The sequence below is a fragment of the Melanerpes formicivorus genome, unplaced genomic scaffold (genome assembly GCF_026170545.1).
Source record: "Melanerpes formicivorus ecotype bairdi unplaced genomic scaffold, bMelFor1.0.p_v2 SCAF_12, whole genome shotgun sequence".
Classification (NCBI taxonomy): Eukaryota; Metazoa; Chordata; class Aves; order Piciformes; family Picidae; genus Melanerpes; species Melanerpes formicivorus.
The window spans coordinates 7,330,913-7,353,851 of record NW_027142364.1 but is presented as its reverse complement, the minus strand read 5'-3'; positions in this window follow the sequence as shown (position 1 = coordinate 7,353,851).

Genomic DNA, 22,939 nt, shown 5'->3' with positions numbered 1-22,939 from the left:
CATGGGCAGGGACACCCCACACTAGATCAGGCTGGCCAGAGCCTCATCCAGCCTGGGCTTAAACATCTCCAGGGATGGGGCCTCAACCACCTCCCTGGACAACCCATTCCAGGGTTTCACCACTCTCATGGTGAAGAACTTCCTCCTCACATCCAGCCTGAATCTCCCCACCTCCAGCTTCATTCCATCTCCCCTAATCCTATCACTCCCTGAGATCCTGAGAAGTCCCTCCCCAGCCTTCTTGTACGCCCCCTTCAGATACTGGAAGGCCACAATTAGATCACCTCGGAGCCTTCTTTCCTCCAGACTGAGCAGCCTCAACTCCTTCAGTCTGTAAACTAAAACTTGAACACCACAAAACATTTTCTCTCAGAATGAATAGGGAACGTTTAGAGACGTAGTCAAAATTATATTACTTCTGCTACACTGCATCTTTAAAGCACTCTCTCTGTGGCTGATTAAGCTACCTTGACAGAAGTGCTCATTTCAAGACTTCCTGTATCAGACAAGAGAAATTCCTGTGGATGGTGAACCTTCATCATTTGTAACAAATTTAGCAGTGGACCTCAGTACTGTGCCACTATTAAAAACATAGGCATTGGGCATTAAAAGGTCGTGCTCATTTTCTAAGCTTTCCCTGTAGAAAACATTCATTTCTACTGTATCTGCACTGTAACTTTAGTGCTGCATTCACCACAATTTTCTGAGCTGTGTGGATATAATCTTCCTTTTTGTTTACTTGTCAACAACATTAATGCTGTCTATTTTCAGCATTTTACTTTCTTCCTACTCCGAAGATATTTCAGCAGGCAAAGAGGTACACTTAGTGCTTGAATATGTAATGCTGCTTCTTCTTCAACTCTAGGCATATTTGTTGTTGTTCAGGTTAAGAATGTATGCTTATTTCATGAAAATGATATTGGTATTTTCTGTATGCTAACTAAATTATATGTGGTACTACTCTCATTTTAAAGTGGAAAATAAAACTTAGCATCAATCACAATATGGCTATTACAAGTATTGATTCTTTCCCCATATATTACCATGTACCAGAAGACCCCCAAATTTGGTATTGTTAAGCCAAGTAATGCCAGAAATGCTGAAAGATCACTCTAACAAAGAATAGCTCTTGTAGGGTGCCGAAGCCCGTTAGTACGATAGTGTCTCTATAAGCCTGAAAATATTTCACATCAGCTAAGTTAAAAGTTGCCATTAATCACTGTCAGCAGCAGAAGCCAATTCCCATCATACACCCATAATTTATGCGATGCACCCCACTTTATTCAGGAATGCGGCTAACTGCTAATTCAAGCTCTGAGATGTTTGGTTTACTGGTTTATGCCACTATTACACTACAGGCGATACAATCCATAATGCAGAAATGCCAGTCTTTGTTCTGGCAGGGTCCCCATCTTTGCTAGATCTTATCAAACAGTATTACAAGTTGAACTCTTGGCAACATCTTTTGGATCTCTTGGGAATTTTAGCACTTCCCAATCAAAGGGTCCAGATAACTGACACAGTATAATGCTTCAGGGCTATTTGTTGAACTGTGATACCTCACAGAACATGATACTGGCATTTGGTCACAATGTCTTTTTTTGATATTTAAGATTGACACTTGCTGCAATTACCCTTTCTGCAAGATTCTGCTCCAGAGATGCGCAGCCTCTCAAATTACTGACAGCCCTGCCACAAACCTGACTTTGTTCTCTTAACCAACTACTCCCCACGGCATTTCATTAAAGGGATATTTTGACTGAAAGCAGTACTGCCAAATATCTTTCTACTCAAACTGGTTTGTCATTCCAATTCTGGCTGTCTTTGCTGAATGACATGCAGATTTGGGTGTAATCCAATTAACAAGTGAAGCAATTAATACCACAAGCTACCTTCATGCTAACTTTATAAGACAAAGGGTTAAACATTTTCCAGTGACATGAGATCTAAAGAGCGTATTAACAATTCTTATATTTGTGCAGCCTCCTTCCCTCCTGCAGCATCTGAGAAGCTGTGACTTGTAACCAGTTACTGTTTCTCATGGAATCTCTCTGGGAACTCAACAGGATTCTTGAATCTATACTCAGATCAAAACTTACTTGTATGGAAGAAAAAGATGCTATCCTCATCTGCCTTATGATACACCACCAGTTTAACAAGTTACAGTAACAAGAAAGGACCAGCTCAAGTCAAGGGAACCGGGGAGGCTTTGGGGGTGTGTGGCTTTTCTGTTGGGGTAGTCAGTTCTGAAATATCAGCCTAGGCAAAATTCAGCAACTTCTTGAAATATACTACTTCGTCTTTAGAGAAGAGTTGAGGATATTATGTAGACATCTTGTACAAGGGCATTACCAGTCCAGTGTGTTTAAAACTAGGGTTCCTCTATATTCTGAGGGAATGGTCCAAACTGTAAAATAAGTTTTCTCCAACTGATTTTTCTTGAAGCTGAAGTTGGGTATAAATATCACCTGTGATAATTTTACAAAAGGACAATTTTTGATTATTGAAACATCTTCCCAGGGCAATTTTGTGCTTGACTTACTGCTCTGATAAGCATCAGGGGAGGAAAAAAAATCAGCTCCTTAAAGAGGAGAAACTGTGTCATGCCCACCTTTTAGAAGTGAGTCTCCCAGGATCAAAGTAAAACCCGGTAAAAGCTTCAGAAAAACTGTGCTGTTTTACATTAGGGCTGAATTTAGCTCCAAATCTTTGGCTAAGACTTTCAAAGGTAGCAAAAGAGATTGAAAAACAAGGACAACACAAGGTCACTGCATTGGAACAAAAATAACTGTCCCCAGAGGTTCAAAAGTTAGTTAGTCAAAATGCCATTCAACTATGTGGCAAGAAACAAGGAGTATAAGGCAGTGGCTCAAAAGAACTGTTTGAGCAGAGGCTGAAGGACAAACTCTCAAGAAAATCAGCTAAACAAACAAAAAGTCATCATTAAATCAGTTGGCTGCCCTAACTGTGGCTACACTCACTTTTGCCTTCAGAAAAAATATCACTTCTAGATGAGTTATTTTCCTAATTTGCACCAGCCAGCATTCAGCATATTTTGATGGTTAATTTCTTTGCAAGTATATGAAAGATACTTTGGAAGACTGTTTATTTCTATCACAAACTCCAACTTCTATAGTATCAGCACCACACCAAACAAATTACTGCATCCCAGGATATGGACTTATGCTTGACCACTTGATGCCAGTTGACACAATTGTTAAAGTACTCAGTAGGTATCAAATGACCTATTGTGTGTCCTGAAAGGCATTCCTACTGACAATCAGCCTGCATTTCATCCCATTGCCAAACGGGATGGGTAAAGTATGGTTTATTTACTGTAGAGATGTTCTCACTTTCACATGTTCCTAGAACAAACAGCATATCTGTATTTCTTAGCACTAAATATTTGGTCTTGACTAGTTCCTTTCATTCTACTTGAATTTCCATTCAGGCTTGGAAACGACAGATCCCTGTTTGGTCTCATGGACAGTTGAGAGTGGCAGAAAACCAGCTTTCTGAGATTCACAGTTCAGTAATTACATACTAATGACACTTGGACAAGCATCCTAGAGTTTAAACTGAGCAAAATATCACAACTCCCAGCTGAGAAAAATATCACAATTCCCCTCCAAAATCTAATGAGACATCCCTCTTACAGAAAGTCCTGAATGCAGAGCTGAACAGAAGCCTTGGGTTGATTTTGGAAATTTTCTTGCACTGTCCTTCCTCTAAACTCCAAGCTTTTGAACACTCACAAGAATATTTTGAAAAATAAAGATGGGAAAGAACTGTTGTTCTTGGATTAGTTGGATGTATATGCTAGTCACTCTGGCACTGCTCCCTACACATGTTCCATATACTCAAGATTGTGTTGATTTGTCCAGACAAATCTTACAGATCCCTCACTGTGCTGTGGTCACAATCAAATAGTTATACACATCCTAGAATATCCAGTGGTCCTCAATCATTCCCTAGCCATTATCTTTTTTGTATTGGAAAATGAGGTCTAAAACGCATGTAGTACTCTCTCAGCTATTGATTATATAAACTGCAAAAGTACTTGACAGCTGTTCCTGAGAGTCTTGTTGGGTCTCTATCAGACCTATGATGTCTTCATCATTATAATTTATTGTAAGGCTCCTGCAATATGGCAAACGAGTGGGAGTACTAGGGCCTGAGTAAAGGCATTTATCTGCTGTTGAGCACATCCAAGCTTTCCTCTGTGGCTACTTGCCTACTAGACTGGCCTTGTAGCATTGCATTTCAATGTGTTATGCTTCCTGGGTAAAGATGAAGTCAGAACCAAAACACAGATCAGCCTAATTCTGAAGTGACAGTAAAGAAACCAGACAAATTTCTTCAGCTACAGTACACTTAGCACCAATACATGCAATAGAAAAACGAACTGCAGTTCACTTGTGAGCAAATCCTACTGCCTTGGCACAGTTAGTCCAACAGCTAGAGCAGTACTATGACAGAGCATAAATCAGATCTTAATCATTTCATCCCCTTTTTTTTGGAGAAGCATGACTGCTAGGATCAGAGCACACCAACTGGGACACATCATTTGATCACTTCTATTTCCTAAAGCTTGAGGCTTAAAGGGAACCTTAAACCATTGGCTATGTCTGAGTTAGTAAATTCTTTAACACTCAGGCCAACTGAGAAAGAGCAGCCCACATATACACTAATTACCTTACCCTCTGAAACAGGAGGGCCATGTCCAAACTACTTACTGGAAATGGTTCCCAGCCTGTGCCACCCTCCAGACCTGTTGGATAAGCCACAGGCATGTTATTTTAACACAGTATAGAAGATCATATACCAGCACTCAAATAACAGCCTCCAAGAATAGCTTCCTAATTACCACATTTCATATAGTCACTACAGAACTGGACATATCATGCAGCAATAAAACTGAACCATCATTTTTTAAAATCTAATTGGTTCTCCTTTTACTTTACTGATTAAGGTCTTTAAGGTAATCACAGCATGGCATTTTGTTCAGCCTTCAATACTGTAGATCCTTTAGCCAGTTTTTTATATGTTTTGGGGATGCAGAACTCTGAACTCTAAGAACCAGTCAATCATCAGCTCAACCAATATTTAGCACTTAGAACAAAACTCAACTTCTATTCATTATATGCCTTTGTATAAATTACACATTCCTCTTTCTACCACATTGCACTGGAGCATATATTTAAGTGCTCATGCTTTTTGACTGAAGTGTAGGATTCACAGCTAGAATGGAATAGAACAGTCTTAATGATGAAGAAACAGCAGAAGTCATACCTAATCATTTTTGTGCCATCTTCAGAGAGAAACAGAACGATATAACCTATTAGTTATAGCACCAGTCTTTCACTGTTTGCCCAGGATGCATAGAAGATGTATCAGCCTGTTTTTACCACTGTAATCCTGAGCACTGGGAAAATATTAACACTGTTCCTGACTTCTGGTACTCTATCAGTATTCCAGTATATTATGCAATTCCCATTGTGGAGATCACTTTTTCTGTTGAATGCAGAGCACAAATTCATTGCTTTTGTGTGTACTGAACAAGAGATGTTTTTCTCATCTCTGTCCAGTAACTTGGCTAGGTCACTGTGTTGCTCTCCATGAAAAAAAGAAAAAAAGAAAAAACAATTATTACAAAAATTAACTTATTGTCCTTTCACATAGCTTTATCCTGGCTGCTGTAGTGGCTGTTATCCACTTTCTATACTTCATAACTTCTTAACTTAACTTAGTGTCCTTTTTCCTATTCATTATAAATTGCTATTTCATTTCTAATCTCTGCTTTCACTTCAACACTGAGTCAGGAAAGGCTTTTAGGTTTTTTTCTTAGCTGTACAGTCATGGATTTTGGACTATCTAATGTACCTTTACTTTATAAGAACCCTCAGTTTTCAGCCACACTTGTGCTCTTGTGTTTTCTGTGGAGATGATATCACAGTCATCCCCTTTTTGCCATACATAAAGTTTGCTCCAGGTTTTAGTGGTTTTCCTTGTAGGGTCCTTTCTTACAGATAAATAGCTTCAGACTTGGAGCTGTTGCTCTTGAGATACTTTATGTCCTCAGAGTCACCTAACTGGTACCACTAGATGCAGTTTTCTACCAGCAGTGCTAGAAGGGCCACCAGAGGAGTGTCTACATCACCATCTGAACTATTTGATTTACTGCCAAGCTGTCACAAAACCCTGCCAATGTCCCACCCTTAAAATTAAAACTAAGTAATGCTAATGTCAATATGAATCACTGATAGTAAGTAGGCTCTTTCTGCATCTTTTGTATTTAAGAGATATAGAGCAATGGTATCCCTAAGTTCAAGGTAAAGAAAAGGCCAAAAGAAGACTGGGTTCTCTGGAGCTCAGGATGGGTTCTGCTTCCAAACAGCTCTTTCTGAGAGAAGACAGATTCAGGTTTTGATCACCTTTGAGCAGAAGTGCTGATGGAGAGCACCCTGAAATCCAGATCTGAATTTCGAATCCTAAGACCTTCAATTTTTCAAGTCACTTAGAAGAAAATGGACAATTATTGATTTTATGAGGCCCTTGGGAAAAGTTCAGAAAGTGTGAGGTTGTATTTGAAAATTGTTTGCAAACAGAAAAGGTGCCTTAAATTGCCTCTTCAGTTCACAGAAATAATAGGTTTCAGCAGAGTTAAGATGCTAGGAGTTTTAGAAGTGTCACTGGGAAAAAAAAATAATGGAAAGTGCTCAAAATGTTGAGACATCCTTGTAGCTCAGAGTGCAGTATATGCCTATTGTCACTTCTATGCACTAATTACAGTGAATGGAAAAGGGCAACAATAAATAAAAACCAGATGGGGAAATGTCATCCCGTTAATCCAACTCTGTATCCTTCTAATTCACAGGAAGCATTTTATTTCTGGGTCACAATGGCTATAGCTAGAGCACATTTTATATGCTGGGAGTTTTTACAGAAGAGGGAGTTCTTACATTGCAGCTTCTCCTGACATTTTCTGACACTGGTTTTTCTTTTTCCCCCTACAGAAGAGTACATGTAGCATACACACATGAGCCAGCCTAGAAACGTGGGCTAACTTTATTGATTTTTCATCTTAGAAAGTACCAAGTTTACAGATGCCTGCTCACTACTTGTGTTCCTCTTAGTACATCCATCACGAGCACTTAATAAAGAAGAGGAACAACAAATTTAGTATAGAATCACATCACTAAAATCTGCTCAGAACTCACAAGGCAACCAGTGTTCAGCAGTCAAGTATTCTGTACCATTGACCTTGGACTTACTGACCTCAATAACTCCATCTTATTACCTTGTTTTGGACAGCATCAGCTCAAGCTTTGTAAATAGACTTTAAAAAAGTCACCTGCTCCTCTGCCATCAACTCTGCCTTGGTATACCCACATTTCAACAAGGCTACCTACCAAACAGGCACAGGAGAGATGAAGAGTTCAACTCAGGTTTCATCCCACACAGTGCCAACGTTGGTCCCTAATGGACCAACAGACCCCTGTGAAAACATGTAGAGCATCAAATAAAATGGGAAAGAGTATTCAAGTTTCAGTCCTTCCCCTGCTGCTCACACAGATCCCTGTATGCTTTGCTCTGCTCTAGGACAGATGGAAATGTCTTTTCGGACCATTAGAATTTATGCATTGCTTTGACAGGCCTCTAAGGGCTCCCTGAGAGAGTGAAGTGGGAATGTTCAGAAATCAGGAACTCAGCCTAAATTAAGCAGAATTTCACAGGTCAAGTTAAAGAGCTCTAATTTACTTCTCAAATATCTGCTATGAGAAATGGAGGCACCGAAATTGAGTGTTTGGGTTTTTTGTCATGTGTCTGTATCACACCTGAATACATTAAATGCAGCAAAAGTTATGCTGAAATGCAGACATTGAGTTCTGTGTAGTTCAGATGTGTCCAGTTGCCTACAGATTATTAATTCAATATTAGCATTTTCAATTTAACAGTAGTAAGAATGCCAAGTATCTTTTGGGTGTCAGAAACTCTGGTTTACACATATACAGAAGGAAAACAGTACAAAAAGGTACCTAAGCCAACATCATTCTTATCATAATGTTGATAATGGTCATTTTAGAGCGCTATTCCAAAATCTGAGAATTCACAGTTCATTTGCAAATATTAAGGACTAGAGAATAATCATGCACTTGCTGAAGTTAAATAATGGGAGAGATGATGCACCTTGACCAGGGCAGAAAACAGCTCTATAGAGGAAGCAGATAACTTTTCTATTAGATTCTTGCACTCTAATCAGCATGACCCCCCTTCCCTGTACTAATAGGATGTTCCGGGAAGAAAGTGCATGGCTTCTGCTAGACTATATGCAGTGAATACTGCATTTTATTTGTCTACCTCTGGAAAAATAAAAAACTAAATATACTTTAAGAGTTCTGTAGGCTGTTTTTAATTTAATTGCTTCTTTAGAAATAACCCAGATTTATGTGATACGGGACCGAGGTGCCAAATCTAATGTATTCCAGGCCAGGAGTCCTGTTAAGAACTACCAACAACAGAAAGGTATTTGAAACCATTTTGAGCATGGTAGCTTCCCCAATTTCTTTTCTCCAAAACACCTCAATTCTTCCACACTCAGGCTTTACAAATTCCAAGTTTGGATGAAACACAGCAGAACGGTAGATCTACTAGCTTATGATCCAATAAAAGAATCAACCCCCCAAGACCCCTCCAAAATTACTTGCTCGCTCTCTAAATTCCCTTTTCGATGGCAAGAATAGATTATATTTAGCTCATGTTCCATTAAAAATTGCCTGTCTTTAAACAAGGGGCTGTTTTCTATTCTTTCTGTCTTCAGTTATATAAGACTTCGCTGCTGTCTTCACTATGATAACACTCCAACAGTCTAAAAAATACATTTCAGGTGTTCAACATGAAGGAGGTTGTGTGAGTTTAACCTTCCTTGGGATCCTTCTGAGCTTTTTGTATTTAATACTTGTTTTATCTGAAGCCTGTGGAGGTTCTAAAATATTAGAAGACACACTTTCTGAGAACTACCTTTCTAGTAGCCTGAAGATATAGCCTTGATGTTGGGCAACAAAGTTATTCTCTGTAATCCCCTTGATGTTGTAAATGAAAAAGAGGATGGAGCTAACATCATCTGAACTTTGGGCAAACCATTTGCTCAAAAGCACCATCAAAGAATCAAGCCCTGCCAAAAAAAAAAAAAAAAAAAAAGAAAAAAAAAGAAAAAAATTCCACAAAAAAAAAATTCCAAAGCATACACAAAATGAAATTGGTGCAAATTAACTTCATCGTATTTGAAGGCTCGTATGAAACAAAACCCACCACAGTCTATAAAGGAAAGTCGGAGAAGATAAGGATTGAAGTTGTAGCTTCACAGTGGCCATCTTTTAACAGCTTTCCTTTTTCAACACTTTAACCTAAAAAAAAAAAAAAAAAGAAAAAAAAAACTTCCCATTGTTATGCCCCTATTCAACCTTCATTCGAAGTCATTCACTATGCATTAATTACCACTTTCTTCAATGCACCGGGAAGCTCCCAAACATGCTCCTGTTTTCAAAGAGGCACACTTCCATGGCTCAGCTTTTTATATGCAGAGCCTGCTGAATTTTTTTCCTCTGCATACTTTGAGATTCCCCTAAATTTTGCATACTGTAACTGTTCAGAAAGGGAGGGGTGAAAAGACAAAAGGCTGATTTCATGCTTCCAGAGCAGTTGTTTGCATCTCTTTCATTTTTCTTTCCAGCTGTGAGAAGCAGCAGAAGGTTCTTTAGCAGGTGTCCTGCCTGCCCTATGGTAATTTTTAACTTTCCTTCACTTTCTTTTATGTCTGTTGCATTCGTAGAAACATTTTTTTTTTCCCTCTCAGTGCTTTATTGCTGTTTTTCCTTTCTTTTCCCTTTAAACAAAATAGCTGAATTTCCCCTATTATATCATTTTGTTCAGCTGTCATCTCAGATTATAAAAGTGAGCAAGGGAGAAATGTTCAAAAGTGCCAATATATAAATTAAATCTCAGCTGTTTCCTATTCATTCTGCAGACTTTCATCAGTGCTGAACTGCACAAGTGCCACACAGATACAACTGACAACATGACAGACAAAACCATCTCTGATATCAAAACCCAGCATCTATACCCTAATCTTAAATGATATAACCTTTCTCCTGTTAGCCAGTGTCCCAGTCTCTACATGTCAATGGTTGTAAGGACTCCCATGGGCTGGATGCGTGAATGAAATTAAGCGTTCACCTACATCTTTGCAAGGTTACACAAAAAGGAGTAGTTATGATTTAGATGATCAAAAGTGGGGTTTTTGATTTAAAGAAAAATAATTATTTTCCAAGATAAAATTCATTTAAGTTCCCTGTACCTATTCCAGTTTTGTTTACAAAGCCTCTACACATAAGAAAGCATTGTGGAAACAAAAGATAAAGGAAACGGGAGAAAATAAAACACAGAGAACTATGAACCTTTTGAAGAAATTCAAACACTTCCATCAGGGGGAGTTGTTTTGAGGAAAGAAACTCACTGCAGAGCACAAGCCTACATCTTTTCCAAGTGTTATACATTCCCTTCTTAAACTGCAAACATACAGTGTTAATCAACGCTCAAAGTGCATTTTGATACAAAAACCGACAGAATTTTTGTAGACTTATTCTGCACATGTATAAACTAAACAACAGATGATTTGAAGCTAAGAAAGATTGTTGTTGGTTTTTCAAGGTGAAAAGGTCACTGCCATCTCCATAGCATTATGGTCCTAGCAGTTTGAATAATCACATCATGCCGTAAATGCTGCTGTCTTCATCTCTTACAAAAGACCTCATTCAGTGAAAATCATGCAGATGATTTTTAATAGATACTGATGCACTTTAATAATTTTCAGCATTGTGAAAACCTTGTATTACTACTCTTGCTGATACAGCCAGCAAGCATCGTAAGAACGATACAACTCCTATTTAAATGATTGCAAGGTGAGTAATGCCAAAGATTTTCTTCTCTTACTGCCTTTTGCCTGACTCAGTATAAAAACATATCTAATACAGTATAGTTTTTTCACAGCAGAAATAGTTTACTTGAAAGGGTAAGACTCGTAATAGCTCTCTCCCATTTAAAGACTAAAGTAAAAATTAAATGAATAAGAGGGAAATAGAATGGTCTTTTTTTTATTTAAATAATGTACCTTTGAGATTCCTTCAAAACCCACATCAAGTATCCAGCTTATTTTTGTGGCATTTTACAATGGAAACCTGCTGTTTAAAAAATATTTCCTATCTTTTTCCTGCAGTAAAAGTTACATCAATGAAAGAAGAAATCAGGAAGTGGGTGGCAAGAAACATCTCTTGAAAGAAAAGTTATCTTTCTACTGAAGAGGATAGGGGGAAAAAAAGGAGTTCTAGTTCAATCAACACGATTCAAATGCAAGGAAACATTCACATAAGAAAGTATTTCCATTGTGGAAATATTTACGACTATTTTTAATTACTGCTTTTTAACAGTATCCTAAATGATAGAAATACAGAAAAATATATTTGTCCATTGTTTCACTGATTACTTTTTATAACACTTCAGCCACTAAATTTCTTAAATGGAAATGTTTTTATTTTCAGAAATAACTTAAGGACATTTTGAAATGGAAACCCTAGTCCTCCTACAGAAAAATTCTGGAGAGTGCCTTCTCCTTATCTGCTTTCGCAAGTATGCCTGAAAGCTTTCACGTGAATTTGCTTCCCACACTACAAAGGTGTGCCCACATAAACTTACTGATTTTACATTTAGAATTAGTCAATTTGAGGACACACTGCCAATGGTCCTTATACCCCTGCTGCAGGATCAGACCACTGGATGAACCCACATTGCTTCTGCCCGTGATTCTAGGGACTTCTAAGTGCAGTCATCTGCGAGCAACTGTGAAAGCTGCAGTGCTAATCCCCTGAAGACAGTTAAACATTCAGGTCGTGGCTTGCAAAATCACAATCTAATTCTGTATCTGCTTCTCTCTGACTATGCAAATTATATCTCATGGTGAGCTCAATAGACTTAAAACAACAATGAGGACAACTTCTTTGTTTCACGATTACAAAGTACTCAGCACAACAGCATTCTGATTTACAGCTAGGATTTCTAGGTACTACAGTAATATAAACAATTTGTATTATTCAAAGTTCTAGGATGTCTTCCATGTCTGAGGAAATACCTTGACTACCAGTGGGCACACAGTAGGAAACACTACCAGTGAAGTATCCTCTACAGGATCTGATTTCCCATGTCTCATCTCTCAGCATTATGAAGTGACAAAGATGACGTACAGACTTTGAGGGATCTTTGGGTTGGGTTTGGTTTGATAGAGCATGAGAATTCCAATGTACCTATGAGCTGACTTTGCTGATCACAGATTGTATCTTGCAACACTTAATAGCCTGAAGAATGCTCAAATTGAGAGAGAAGAAACCCACACAATTATACCATTTATTATATTTTCCCATAATAGCTCAACCCTAAATAAAAATTTGTTTATACCAAAGACTTACAGGAAGCCAATTTTACCACAGTTTCTGAATGGCTAACATTCTCCTACAGCCACAACTAATGAAAAGAACTATTTCAACCTTCTTTTAAAAAGAGGGCCTAGTTACCCAGTTTTCCAGAAGTACCTTTGAAAGACAGAAGATGCCACAGGCTATAATCAGAGAAGAAAAATCCCCTAAACTTAAGCTATATACTATTTTAAGCCATGATGAAGAGTGCCACTGAAGGATTGTAACACTTGGACTTGGCAGTCTTGAAGGGCAGGTATGTCTTGCATTCAGGGTGGTTTCTGTTTGCAGGGCACGCACACAGAGCAGCCAACTATTGTCCCTAAAGCATCTGCTGAAAGAAATCTCCATAGATTTCTACCAGTCCCAGAGCTGCATCTGACAGGCACAGGAAAAGCTGAGTGCACATGGAAGAATGATCAGGAGTGAATGTTTAAAGGGATAACAACACAGACTCAAAAAAACAAAACAACAACAAAAAAAAAACACCCAACCAAACCACCAAACAAACAAACAACCCACCACCAATCATGTGTTACCTAGAATCCCAAACTCCCTCTTTCCCCTCACCTCGCTCTAACTTCAGTGTTTTCCTGACAGTTTGTAGAAGCTCCTAAGCTTTCTACGTAAACATAAGTAACCAGAAACAGTTTGTACTATTTAATTTCTCACACCAAACAAAACAAGAATGTATTCCTATTGCAAAGGATACATTCAAAAAATAATGTGGGGAGAACCCTTCCTATGAGAAACAAGGCAATATGCTCAGACAAAAGGTCTTCTGGCAGCCTTTCACTATTATTTTCCACTAATGCATACTTTCACAAATTATAGAGCTCTGCAGAGCACACTCCAGGCTGCATGGAGCAAGTGCCTTTCAGGAAGAGGTACTAAAGGGCCTATTAAAACTGAGCATTTAACTAATTTGAAAAATAGATCTATATTTGGTTTATGTTTTGCTACAGAAGGTAAAACAGCTTCTGTTGTTTTCATTGCTCTGCTGACTTTAAAGAGAAGGGTAATTAGAAAATGTGAATCTGCTTCTGCATTTGGTTGCAAACAAATTAAAAATAATTTTAATTTTAAGAGTAAATGGAAAAATCTGCTATCTTATGTAGAGCCAGCATGATAGCCCTGTGCTACAGCTGTTCTGGAGGGCTCTGCCTATCAGTTCTCACCCAACAACATTGCTGTTTGTGCTAGTGAATGGCCAAAATATCCAATAACCCAGGTAGGATAGTGGCAGTTTCTGAGTAATGACAGCAGAATTATTTAGGTTAGAGTTCTTCAGGTAGGATAGTGGCAGTTTCTGAGTAATGACAGCAGAATTACTTAGGTTAGAGTTCTTCAGTGTGCACAGAGAAGATAATCAGATATAAAAAACCCTGCAGCTGAATTATCACCATTTAAAAAGCCATTTTCCCCTCCAAGTACACTGTGACCATTCCCTTTTCTCTGCATAGACACCTCCAATCCTTCTACACCAGCTGTTTCTGGAGGACACAAGGAAAAATAAGAATTTTCTGCTGAAGTGAACTTCCAGGCTCGTCTGTGTTTCAAAGACAAAAGCCATCTTTGCAGAACTCAGAAAAAGGTCCCTTTTCAAACTACCAAGCAGAATTTTTGCACAGGAGGATCAGGAAAAGCTTCAAGCTCCCTCTTCAGATAACGAAATTTGCAACTTCCACCTGAACCTTGACAGTTGGTGGTCACCTCTGCCAACACTATGCACAAAAAGAAGTTGGCTTCTGACCCCTGGGCCTCACATGCAGCACTTAAAACTAACAGCATTACACTTGGCAATTCTTAGGGGTAGTGTTTGTTTGCTACTTCCCCTCTGAATTGCTGCTGTTTGCTTTGCTGAAACCCTTTTTTAATGCAGTTGTAGTGCATGCATGCACATGGCCATGTAGGCGTTTACACACACACACCTAAAGTGACAAGATTCAAAATACATCCATTACTTGTTAATAATCATGCCAATTTTATGCATATATTTATTGGTATAAAATAAAAAGGGAGAGACTAGGAAAGTAAGAATAGACCACAAAGACAGAAATAAGTAAATTTGCTCACTGCAGTGCTGTAGCTAGTTCACAAGACTGGAAGCTAAGAGACTTGAGGGTAGAGCTCTGCTGTTGAACTCTTATTCATGTTTCATTTAAACTCACTAGCACGGACCTGAACTAAAAGTCCCAAAGCTGCAGGGAAGGTAATCTTCAAGGCTAGGAATTGTAAATCCTTACATTGTTCCATTAAATCAGCCTCTTCAGCTTCTCCAACTTAAACTGTCTTTGGAGCAGGCACTACCTAGCTACTTTTTTAGCATCCAGCACATAGTCTGATATTTCTTAGGCAATTCTTGGTGCTATTGTAACAATTAAACATACTATTTTCAGTGTTTATATTGAACTCAATCACCCTTACTTTGGGTGTATTATTACTTCTTTCCAGTTTAAATACTTCTGTGTCAGTGTCTAGCATTTAAAGTCAAGAACATGCTTCTGAAGCAAAACTGCTGATGCCCTCATTTACTCTGCTTTAGTTGCCAACACCTTGATCTTAAAGCACACAAACTAGATTTCTTTCACATGAAACTGAATTGGGAGAGGTGATTTGTGATTGCACTTCTAATTTCATTTCAATTTATCCCACCATTCCTGGGCATGTAGGTCTGTGGGGACCTAAACACTAGAGGCAGTTTTCAGATACTCAAAATATACTGTGTGGAAGTCAGGTTCCCACCACCCACCCCTTTCATTTTATGGTAGACATACCCTACAGCTTCTACATTCTACAGTCCCAAAAGTGCTTCCCAGGTACTTGTGAATCCTCTATGAAGTAATGAGCTACTATTGCCTCTTAACATAGGGAGAGGAAAGCAAATATGATAAAGGCTTCTTCATCGTTATGAAGGAAACCTTGAACTTTTAACTTTTTTTTTTAATCTTATTTCTACATTCTCTATTTGCAAGCATACCTACAAAGCATAAACCTTTAAAATCAGTTAACTCAAATAGGAACATTGCAAGTAAACCACTACATTTAAATTGAGGTAGGGTCAAGTCTGAATCCCACGTCTGTATCTTTAATGCATCTTTCCACCCTGTACTACCTACCTTCAGTACTGTTGTGGCCCCATCACCACAGCGTGTCACCTTTCTGCTGTATTTGGTAGACATCATGTGAAACAGGACAGAACATTATTTGTCCCTCCCCTTTTATTCTCCGCCCCCCCCCCCCCCGCCCTCCACCCCAAAGGAAACAGACAACAGACAAATTCACCTGACAAAAGTTCATGCAGAATCTGGTGACAAAGCAGGAATTCAGTCCAAATATCTGCAATTAACAAGCATTCTATTCTACATAATTTGTGGTTTCAGGCTCAATTTCTGCCACAGCCCCTAGATATTTAACCCCCAAGCTGTTTACACACCAAATGCATTGATTTTTTAAATGCCTATTCTCTTGCTACAGTGAAGTTACTGCATTTTATTTCATGTTTTCTTGTTTGAAATATCTACGCATCAAAAAATGTTTTCTAGGTCTCAATGCACTTCTGGATAGCAAAAGAACCTCATCACATACATAAATGCAAATTTGCTATTGTGGTCAATTACACAAGTATTAAGAGAACTGAGAGTAAACACTCATCTAGTGTTAATTGCAACTGATTAAGGAGTAGGAAGAACCAACAACCCCATGAGTCTGACTGTGTTAATTGTGTGCTTATTTTCACCTGTAATCCATTACTACTTTTCCCCAACGTTAAAGAGGAAAACTCCCTGAATAAATGAGAAGGATTTCCATGCTCTGAATTAGAAAAGACAAGAAGGTGAAGACTGTATGTCACAAGCATAGCCAAATACTGCAAAGGCTTGAGAAGATTGTTATGGGAAAATGCACCATGAAGTAGTGATCACAGAGAACAGCAACAGAGACTGATCCAAGTGACATGCAACCACAGAACTCTGTCAAAAATCAGGACCTCTTACCTTTAGACTATTAATAGTTAATAACATTTCTAGCTCCAAAAGGCAAGTAAAGCCTCTTGGGTTTGGAGCAAAAGTATCTAAAAGCTGCTCTGAAAAAGCTATGCCTCCCCCACCCCCAAAAAAAAAACAAAAAAAAAAAAAAACCAACAACAGACAAAACCCCTACAAACAGATGTACTACATGATCTAATGATGCTTGGGCTACACTTGGGGCTACTGAGTTGGGGCAGATCACTACACATAATCTGACAGACAAAATGCTATCCACGCCATCTGTAAAACTAACTTGTTGAGAGAAAGGCCAGACAGACCAATTCTTCCTACAGCTGGTTTTACATCTGGGTTTTGCTGTCACAGCTAGAACAATTGATAGCAATCTAGAGTATGCTACCTTAGTTTTTAAGACCAGTTTTGAGAAGAAGCAAACCCCCAAAGGCCAAAAATATAGTTTTGTGGGATAAAGTCTGTATAACACAGACTACAATTTTATCCAGTTAATCCTGTACTGAGGCCAACAAATATTATCTGGATCACACATCTTCCCTAGATGGAAAATCCATGCTTGCTCTTGAGAGCTTATAGCAATGGCTAATTCTCCATGCTGCTATAAAGAGCAAACCTTCTTTCTGCGTATCTATTTGTATCTCTGTCACTTTTCTGGTTTGATTCATATAACATTTTTTCCTGCTAAATAGTCCAACCCTGAAGCATTCCTAGAACATTAAACACTACATCGAGACAAACAAAAGTCTGCTGCTTGTAGCTATCCTGAAACACTTCGTGTGTGATCTGCCTGCTGTCAAGTCTCAAACTGCTGCACTTCAGTGAAGGGTTGGCAGAAAGATTCTTTCAGTCTTGCAGTAATAACCAAGTTTTCTCCCTGAAGGTGAGTACACATTCAACTGCAACTTAATCTTCTTCCTAATGAACTAAACCAACAGTATCCTGAGGCCTGGAACATTTTCACAACTTGCTTTCTGCTCTCTCAAGTTTCAAGAGCTTGGGCACTAAAACTGGTTGTCATACTACACTATCTCCAAAATGTCATGTATTGCAACATATTTCTCTTGGCTACTTTGATGATTCATCTTCCATATTGTGGTTTCCAACATTACTTTATGAATAGCTGATTAGAGGGGAACTGCAGGCTTCCATTTAGTTCCACTATTTATTTATTTTTTTGAGATATATATGTTCTGTTTATTTTGATATTCCATATTGAAAAGATTGTTACTCAACAGTCCAACATCAGCAAAAGTTCTTTTTGTTTGTGAATAAAAAGAGACACCTTGTGTATCCTCAGCTTCTTAGAAGATTTTTGTCTGAATTTGACTTAAAAGCAATGTTCATGCAAAAGAAAAAAAAAATAAATCTTTATTTTTTTCTCCACACCTTGGTTTTGACTCTTATCTAAAGCAAAAGAAACCTTTTGAGTATTAGCTGGCTGCCCTTGGAAGGTTTTGTTTTTCCCCTTGCAGGTTGACAGGAAGGTTTCTTCACAATCCAGACTGCTTTGTATTGCTTTCAAGACATGATGACTAGGATTTTGTGTTCAGAAAACCAATTGGTTTACTGAAACAAAAGACTGTAATTTCCACATTTTCCAGTAAGACAGTTTAAGTCCTCTTTTGTCTATTAAGGTATACGAGTCCAATCAAATTAAATGAAACAGCTAGTCAGACCGGCTGTGACATAAAATACCGAACAAGACAGTTATGTCACCAGTGCTCAACCCCAGAGACTCTTAGCGGAAAAGATACTGTACTAACCAGTACTTTAACCATAACTTTGACTCAAAATTACATCACCACTCACCCATCAGTGCAACACTTTCCCCAAGATTTTAATATTCTGAGGATAACACTCTCAGTGCTGCTTTCCTGTAAATACCTTGGTATCAACTATTTGCCTGCTATTTCCAGGCTCCAATGCAGAGTTGAGGATGTACCATATTTGTGTTAGTTGTTGCTACAAGACTTGAAACACTGGTATTATGGCCTATGTCCAAAAATCACAACAAACAAAAATTGTTTCCTTCATCAAAGTACTTATAGAAAAGGACTAGGGAACCCAGTGATGCACTTGGAGAACCAGAGGCTCACCCCCTGGCACCTCAACAGTTCTCCAATGATTCAGTACTTGCCCTGGAGGGGTATATTTTAAATCAACACAAGATCTAACAACTACAAACAACCATCAAATAGGCAGGATGAACAAACCCTGGTATCATCAGGTCTGACAAGCATAGGACTCCACTCACACCATGTCAAGGACATACCTTCTCTGCAACAACCCACATAAAGTCTCTGACACACGTCAAGTACTTTTTATTAGTTTTAGAGACAGTCATAAAGGTTAGAACTGAGAAACAAACAAAAAAAACCTAAACAACAACAAAAGAATAGTGTCATGAAAATTGTTTGGGGTTTTTACCTACCCAGTTCCCCAGCTTTGACTAATATAACCCTAGCATAAGCATAGCGCATTTCAGCCAAGACAAGCATTTCACCAGGTCTGTAACACAACCCACCTGCACAGCTTCCTGCTGCCTTCCAGTAGCCAGCAAAGAGCTTGAGAACCACCAGGAATAGCTACCTAAAATCCCACCATCTTCACTAAGCATACCTGTTCCTAGGCTAGTCCAGCAGGACCCTGTTCCTGTGTTAGCCTGAGGAGCAGGGCTGGTTCTTTTCCATCATAAACTGAACTTTGCCATTGAATGAAATGCTTTAAATAACATCTGTTTCTAAATATGCAATTTAGCTCATTAAATTATTTACATAAAGGCCTAATATGCAAGTTTCCTGGTGTTCCTGAATTTGTACAACACATTATGCCTCATAAATTCTAGTTTTGTAGGAAGAGGCAGAAAGGAGTAGGTTAAAAAATTCTGTCCTCATGTTGAGCCATACCTCTGCACTTCAGGCTTCTCCCAAGTCAGCATCCAGAGAAATTCTCTAAGAGCCACTAATGTAAAGACCAGCCAAGGGGTGTGGGGCCAAGGATGTCAGACATAGATGACAGCCTGCTTTGCTACTGCTTATTCTCTATCCAGGAGTTACTGAGGCTTTGCAGAAAAGTCACCCCTCTTGGGAAATACCATCAAAGAATTATACCTACAAAAGGCTGGTGTAGCAGTATAAACATTACAATGGGGTGAGAAGTACTCAAAAAATGAATTGGATTCAGAAGCTTGAAAGCTACTTCCCCATAGCAGTGAAAATGTTTATTTAAATCTACTTAAAGTTTGAAAGTCACTGACTATAAGCAAATACACAGGTGCATGAACACACACTTTTATTTTTGCACGAGCCCTGAGCATGAAAGAAGTACTCTTAGCTTTTTCATAATTCTAGCTGTTGAGACACTGTAGTAAATCCATTTTATCACAGGCCTTTTAAGCAATATAACAACTAGTGCTTCCTCATAGGAAGGTGTTTTGGTTTTCACAGATTCAGTTGTTCTGGAGTGATACTGTGTATAAGCACAGATCTAAAGTACTGCAAATGGACTTTAAAGTGTAAATGTAGGCGAGACTGAACTGTTGCCAGCAAATGAGTCCAAACCTTCAAATTGGGCCTGAGCTTGGATTTGTTCAGAAAATTGTGAACAAAGCAGTTGTGTTTTCTAAGTGAATCCTGGATGGATCAGTGCTCTGCCAAAGTTGCTACACTGAATTCCTCTTAAAACAGCCTTCAGATCCACAAGCTCCTCTCCTGCCAGCTGATGTGATCCTGGACTGCACGGAAAGGATGCTGAACTCGGGTCAACATTAGCATGTGGCCAAGAAACATGTCTACATTAGTCCTCTCCTTATAAGGATTCCTGTACCTATCTTGTCAGTCACTTAACTCTTCTAGGTATGAGTCTCTGCTATGAATAATAGTACCTACTTAAGTTGATTTTTCATTAGCACTTCGCATTTTTATTTAGCTGAGTGGCAAAGAGGAGAGAAAAGTAGAAGGCAGAGAGAGCAAAATTAACTCTTCCTCCTCCCCCAGCCCTAATTCTTATCTCCACCCCCAACAATGCCTGAGAGAGGCACAAATATACCAGGGCTCATACTACACACACAATGCCTGGGAACCTTGAACAATGTCCCATTCTGAACAGTGACATCTCTGCACAAACAGTCAAGCTCCACTTCTCCTGTCAGAAAAAGCTGATACTCCCCTCACACAGTATTCACATGAAACAAGTCAATTATTTGTGTGAGCCCCACAGAATCATCTCCATAACCCTCTCCAGGACCCTCAGGGCCAACCCTTGACACAGAAGTGTAATCGTGCAGCACCAGAATCAATTACACTTTTGGAGGGGGTGGGGGGAAATGACTTTGCAGGCCCACCACAAATTGCCTAGGCTGTCCTCTGGCTCTCATACGGCTTGAATCCAGGAAGTGCCTCTCAGCTCAATTTTCAATTATGTTCTCATCACAATTTACAACAGACAGTGTGTAATTTATGGCAATTACCTCTTCTGACGTCCCCCTTTAAAAATTTCAGATAAAGAGACAGACAAAACCTGAAAGTGAGCCAAGCTCACCTGGCCTGCCTGCTGTACTAAGTTGACATTATGGGGAGAAAAAGGTATGTCTGACAAGGCTGTGAAGGAGATACTTTACAGACTCGTGAATGCATGCTGACAACTAAATCAAGCAGAAGAGGAACATAATTGTTGTGGATGCATTCCTTTATTTGTTAATGCATATATACAATATCATAACAACTGAATATTGTGTAAAGGGGTAATAGGGAATGCAGACTGTCATTGTGGGTAAAAGACCTGTGAAGAAAAAATTACTTTATAGTTAAGCCATCCAAGCTCCATTGTTTTATACTTATCTCTCTGGAGCAAATAAAATCTGGGGTTGCTTCCCCTACCCTATGACATAACTATGTCATAATTTAAAAAAATATATACATATTAAAACTTGAAACAGTGTAGGAATTTTTGAAAGGAAAACTGAGTATTTAGAGAAGTGCATGTGACACTATCTTCTGTAACCTAAAATACTGGAATATTTTGCAGGTATTATGCAGGTGTCTTTACATTATCAAAGACATGCTGTGGTATTTCCCAAGATCTGAAAGCAAAACTGAAAAATCTTTTGAAGCAAAGCTGATATAATTTGTGGAACAAAATCTAGAGCAGATAACAAATATTTTGACAGACCTACATTTTTATTCTGTAAGAGTACCTTAAAAAAAAAAAAAAAGTCAATTTCAAAGCAACTTCATTATTGCAGATTTTTCCTTCTTGGCAGCATGAAAATTTCACTTTTTAAAAACACCTTTTTTTCTTAAATCTATTTTGTTCATAATAAAACATTAAACAACAACAACAAAAAAAAATCTTTTCCTACAAAGCTCCTTCATCAAGAGTTTTAAACTGGACAGTTCAGGCCAAGTATTCTTCAAAAGTCAACTGTAAAAACTCAAAATCCCCTATAAGTGAGGGGCACCAAGAAAGGTTCTGCTCCATTTTGTTACCAACAAAAGTAAAGATTAGTAAAGATTATACAAATATTTTCAATACTTTTCTTCCTGCATAATTATTTTGCATCAGTTAATACTGATGTGCATATTCCCTTCAGTATGCAAGGCCTAGCAAATAGAATAGAATAGAATGAACCAGGTTGGAAGAGACCTTCAAGATCATCGCGTCCAGCCTATCATCCAACACCACCTAATCAACTAACCCATGTAACCAAGCACCCTGTCAAGTCTCCTCCTGAACACCTCCAGTGACGGCGACTCCACCACCTCCCCAGGCAGTCCATTCCAATGGGCAATCACTCTCTCTGTGAACTTCTTGCCTTGCTAAAGTCAGTGTAAGCTGAGTTCTGCATGACCAAATGTGACTACAGCCATACTCCTCAGTTCATAGTCAAACCATACACTTCAGAATCTCTTCTCTTCTCCTTCCATCTACAAGGTTAACAGTAAAAACCCGATTCTGAAAATCTCATGTCTTCAAGTTAGCAGTTTGTGACCTGAAGAAATAAGGTCACCTCTGCTAAAAGATGCAAGGAAGAGAAAAGACCACAGAATCTTTTAATATACCTCCTCAGAAAATTATCAAGTAAACACAAAAATACTTTACCAAAATCTCACAGAACAGGTCAAATGCAACTGCAATCTCACATGAACTGCATTTCACTTGGAAAAGCAAGGAAAACCTGACCACACTGCAACAGAGAGTAATGAAGCATGTGTCTGTAAACATAAAGTATTTCCTCAAACTTAAGGAATAAAAAAATAAAATAAAACCAGCTGTAACTAGTTTTGGCTTACTGAGAACAGCAGCATGGATTGTAACACAGAACCATGACAGCCAAAAACAAGCAGGCCACTCTTATGTGTCATCATGTGAATCAAATTACTGTTTCTAGAAAAGGACAGTTTTAGGAAACAGCTA